The sequence below is a fragment of the Nicotiana tabacum genome, chromosome 10 (genome assembly GCF_000715075.1).
Source record: "Nicotiana tabacum cultivar K326 chromosome 10, ASM71507v2, whole genome shotgun sequence".
Lineage (NCBI taxonomy): Eukaryota > Viridiplantae > Streptophyta > Magnoliopsida > Solanales > Solanaceae > Nicotiana > Nicotiana tabacum.
Genome location: NC_134089.1, coordinates 12126701 through 12132783, shown reverse-complemented (window position 1 = coordinate 12132783; position 6083 = coordinate 12126701).

Sequence of the window (6083 nt, the reverse complement as noted above, 5' to 3'; positions counted from 1 at the left end):
AGTAAAATTTACTTCAAATCACAAAAAAATTACTTATGAGGACATCAATGCTATGAGCAGTTTATGACAAAGAATATAGGATGGTGACTTCTTTTATAGAAATGGTTAGCTCCTCCTTATTCTAAACTGTTTTAGTATATCAAATTGAATCCTAAACCTATACAAAAAAGACAATAGAAATTGCGCCCTAAACAAACACAAAAAGGACAATGGAAAAAAGACTTATACTAAGGATCCTAAAACTAAAGGAAACAAAAAACAACGAAAAAAAATAATCCAAGAATCCTAAAACTAAAGGAAATAAAAATAAAAGAGAAAAAAACTCGTACGGCAAGTATGTCAAACAATAAGAATTCTAAATCTAAAAGGAAGCACATGATAGTGTTTAATTTTGCTCAAAAATAATAATTAATGATTAGAATTACAAGTATATCCAACATATAATGCACTTACAAAGGGTAAAAAAAGCGAACAATATTTCGATAGGGCCTTCATGCTTTTAATATAGTATAGAAGATATCAATAGATATAGATATAGATATAGATATAGATATAAATATCGATAAATAGATAGATATATATTAGCTATTTTTAATTTAAGTTGTTAGGTGAATGGCCATGTAGGATAATTCTTCATTAGTTGTTTGTTATCACGATGCCTTATTAGATATACTCCATCTTTGAAAATTTAAAAGTAGTACTCCTAACAAATTTTAGTTTGTTATTTATGGTTAATTCAATTAAATTGGGTGTATATATTCGGTGCGGATAAATTTCTACCCAAATAAGGCCACGAAACAGTTTACAATTTCACTTCCTTGTTTGTCTAAATATTCTGACGCAATTCTTTATAATGAGGTAATTTTCATCCTACAAATATACGATCTCTAAAATAAGCAATCAAAATGACTCCTCAAAAAGTAGAGATGCTTTGTCCACATTAATAATAATTTAAAGGTTTTGCGTAATGATACAGAATAATTCAAACATATGGGGTCGTTCACGTTGGTGGGAAACTTATCATATAATAATTGAAAATAAATGTAGAAAAGATAGAATGTTTTCAAACATACATAGATACCATTATGTTGTGAGAAGTCAGTTTCACTCAAAATTCAGACTTTTCCTTCTATTAACATCTTGTGTAGGATTTGATAACCAAGAAAATGTTGTGTTGCAAATTAATATGATCAGAGTTCGAGCAACATAGCTGACATCTATATATAACATTACAAAATTAGCTTGATATATATATATGTATATCTTTTACTACAAAACAGGAGAGCAGCATTACATGCATATTTAGATACACAGTTGATCAACGTTGATTATTTACCTTTTCAGGTCAGCAAATTGGTGCTTCAGAATCACCATTGCCTAGTCAATTGACTGTATATTACACTGTATATATAGGTAAAATATCAAGTTTTAGAGGTACATAACATATATTGAACACTCTTTGTGGGGAATTTTTTTAACTTCTTTCAAGTTCGAACACCCTTGAGGAAATTCCTGGACTTCGCCACTAATATCGAGAACTTAAACCCGAGACATCTGATTAAATATAAAAAAGTACTTAATTACAGCACCGCAACTCTTGTTGGTGCATATGTATAATATATCACCTTAGCGACATTTAATTTTCATACCATTAAAATTATAATATAATGCCAATATTGGCTTATTCACACGTCTAACATTGACAACCACATATATATAAATTATTTATATAATCAATACGACAGTAGAACTCCTCTGAACTCATCTTGTTGTCAGTCTTTACTTATGCGACAACCTCTCCCTTCCCCATCTCCCTATCCTGATAAAAGTTGGAGTAATGGGAAATGACTTATAATGATCATATAGAGTCGTATCACTTTTTATTTTTTTTGGTTTTCCGATCCACTCGATGTCCGGTACGTACATTAGGGTTCGATTAAATTCGAGTTCGTATCGAAAAGTTTCACATTAGGGGGTAAAGTGCTCACTAATAAAGACGACTTCATACTAAAGGACTCGAACTCGAGACATCTAAGTAAGGATGAAGGAGTACTTAAAATACAAGACAAGGAGTTTCGTCAAATTTTATTTTATGTAATATTGGACTGGGATGAATTTAAATGAAGCGACAAGGACAGTGATTATTCATATAATGTAACCGACCTCAATGAATTTATATATATTCGGGTTCGTGCTGGAAAGTTTCACATTGGGGATAAAGTGCTCCCTATAATAAAGGTCACTCCATACCTAGGGACTCGAACTCGAGACCTCTGACTAAGGATGAAGGAGTACTTAAAGTTAAAATACAAGACAAGGAGTTTCGTCAAATTTTATTTTATATAATTTTGGACTGAGATGAATTTAAATGAAGCGATAAGGACAGTGATGATTCATATAACGTAACCGACCTCAATTTTCATATAGAGTCGTAGCATTTTTTTCTTGGTTTCCTATTCGGTACCCGGTACGTACATTGGAGCTCGACTAAATCCGGATTTGCACCGAAAATTTTCATATTGGGAGGTAAAGTGTTCCCTCGTAAAGGCGACTCCATACTCATGAACTCGAACCCGAGACCTCTGGTTAAGGATGATGGAGAACTTAAAATACAAGACTGGGAGTTTCGTCAAATTTTATTTTATGTAATATTGAGCTGAGATGAATTTAAATGAAACGATAAGGACAGTAATGATTCATATAACATAACCGAACTCAATTTTCTTGGGATTGAGGTATAGTAATTACTATTGTAGCAGTATAAAATGGAATTTTACCTCCTATAGCAAATGTTAACACCTTATTTATTTTAAATAAATACCATTTTAAAAAATTATATTCTATAAATATCTTTTAATGTTTATAGCAAAATATCTAATTTTGGTTACCTTCTATCCCTAAGCCACTAAATACGTTATTCAGTTACACTATTTTTTTTCTCTCTATTTTGATACATGTCATTCTCTTCCCCATTCCCTGAAAACATGATGCTCACATCACCTCTCTGCACCAAAACCCATCTTTATTCTCTCCACATAGAACTTCCCCTATCTCACACGCTACCAGCTATGGGAATTATGATGGCCACTTGACATTGGCCATAATGGTTTTGCTCCGGCATCTCTGTAGTACCTATTTTCCAAGATAGTGATTGAATCTCAATGATAAGTCATGTTATCGTAATTCTTAGGGGATAACAAAGAAGGTAGCGGCGGCAATTTATACGTATACTCTTTTTCTTCTCGTCCAATGATGTTGTTCCTGCTTTCATTCAAGAACAATTTGTCTTCATTCGCGAGGGTTTTTGCTCGACGATGGATTCGTCGAAAATTAGGGTTTGAGCAACTTGATTTTCTGTTAATATATTTCAACGTATCACGTTGTATTTTCATGTATTCATTTTCTTTTTTTCATTATAATTCAATGTATCTCGTTGTATTCTATGTATTTCATTGTATTCACTGTCTCACTATATGCCATGAATGTATTCATATATTTTTTTAATTAATATAATTATGTATTCAGATGTATTATATAATTTCTCCGAAGATTGCTATGTTTTTGGGGTATTTTCCGGTTGAGAATCTTTTTTATAACTGGAAATACAAATTTTGTGTGTTATAATTGAGTTTGTTGAGTTATATTAGAAGTCTATTATGTTAATTGATTCGCTTTCCGTTTAAAAACAATGCAATCCCCTATTTCACGCCGTGAATACAGTCGAATACAATAATCTGTCCAGCTGTAATCCCATGTTTCACGCCATGAATACAGTCGAATACACTCGAATACAACAACTGATTAGTTGAACTTCCCTGATTCACGCCTATTTTTGCTACTGTATTCATAAATACAATAGCTTAAATACATCTAATACAACTTATAACAACAGAAAACGTATCTACAATTCTTAATATAGCAAATGGTATCTATAGATAGCTAATTACCACTAAAAGATAGTGTTTTATGAAAATTTCTCAAAAAAAAATTCCTTAGCAGAACATTATTATAAGTTTCAATTTAGAATCGAAATCTACATGTTCATCCAAGTACACTAGCTTTTGAATAAGTTTACAGCGAATATTAACAATAACAATAACAAATATAATGCACCCTTCAGTGCTATTATGCTACCCCCTTTATATTTGTACCGTCATAAAGCTATTAATCTTGGTATAAAATTTCAGAGTATATTTATTTCATGTTTGATTATGGATGTAAGTTAATATTGTAATTAATTTTATACCAAAATTTTAATATTAGTTATTCCATATTGGATGTCGGACTATAATCTATTATTATAATTCCTGGATAACCTTATTTCAAAAAAGACGAGAGTTATAACACAAGTGACAAAACTATCAATTGGCTTCTAACACGTAAATGACACCAAAATGTAAAATTTAGAGGCTAATCATGGAATTTTTTAAATAATAATAAAAAATAAAAAGGCTAATTGTGAATTTTTTTCAAGCCCTCAAGGAAATAGTCCAAACATAAATCGATTCACAATGTCACAAGTTTAAATTTTTAATTAAGCTAGTTCAAATTTTATTAGTAGTGTAGCGTCACCTTTTCCTCTCCTCCCCAGATGTAATATAATATAATTTAGAAAGAAAAAGAATGAGCGGAAATTGAAAGGTCTAATGTAATAAACTATATTAGTCAGCTGCCGTATCATACCGACCTTAGCTCGGTAGAGCGGAAGACTGTAGTGGGTGTTACCCGGTTTGCCATCTTTAGGTCGCTGGTTCGAATCCGGCAGGTCGGATTTTCTTTTTTTTCTTTTGTGATTATGTTTTTAAAGAAATTCTATTTACAAAATATCTTTATCGTTAAGCCGTTGTTATGTGGTTAATAATTGCAGATTGGCTAATTGCCCTCTCTAAACACCCAAAAGTTTGAGGATATTAGAATATAACTTGGTGGATGTTTGCTCACGTCTAAATCGTATTAAGGCATTGAGACATATATATTGTGTTTGTAAATACGACAATATAAGTCGCTTTTAATGAATGCGACTTATGAATTGCATTCAATCAAATGCGAATTTCTTTCTGGTTTGAAAATAATGAGGTTACTTATCATTGTTCATGACCAAAGGACGCATGAGTATTTATATATGGGGAGACCGGTGGTGAGTAGTGACTTTAATTTAAAAGCTATATTTTTTGCATGTCAACACATAAAGGGTGATTACATGTAAATAATCCAACCCAAAACCTTAAGGTCATAGGTGGAGTAGCTATTGATCATTTAAAACCCTTTGAAAACCTTACACAATCGATGAGAAACAAGTGTAAAATACTGTGACACCCTCCCATACATGTAACCCAGTTTTAATGTTTATACATGAATTTTACTTTTCCTCCTTGTTTTTGTGAGGCGCTCACCAAAAAGGGGCTGGAATACAAAGCGTCAAATTAGTTTCAATAATCTAATGTGTGTGTGTGTGTTGGGGAGGGGGGGAGGGTGCTTGAGCAATAGTAAAAATAGTATGGACTAACCAGTTTTCGGACTGGTTATTCAAAAATAACCAGCATTTGCAAAGTCATTGAAAAATAGCCACTATTTTGCTGCAACACGGAAAGTTCCAGCATAATATACTGGAGATCGGTGCATCTGTGTATGAACTTCCTACATATTATGTTGGAACTCCAACACGCAAAAAGTTCCAGTATATTATGTTGGATCGGTATATTATATTGCAATTCCAGTATACTTTTGAAACTGTGACTATTTTTAAACGACCACTTATAAATCTAACTATTTTTTAATTTCGCCCAGAGCAATGTTAGTGGCTCAATGGGCTTGAATTGAAAGGGAAGCCTAGAGCAACTCTATAACCTAAGTTGAGAGAAAAGTCCAGAGCGATAGAATAGATGAGAGAAATTAGTGTAGGCAAGATCACCAAAGTTTGATTCCAATACTATGTAAAAGTAATTGATCATGTCATCTAAAATCTTACGTAAGTTATTAAACAAGACACACTTTAAGGTCATGTCTCCTAATTATGTCTTCATCACGTCTCCTAATAGGGGCTTGATTCTTTTTCATAGGTTTAAAAAAAAAGGTGATTAAAA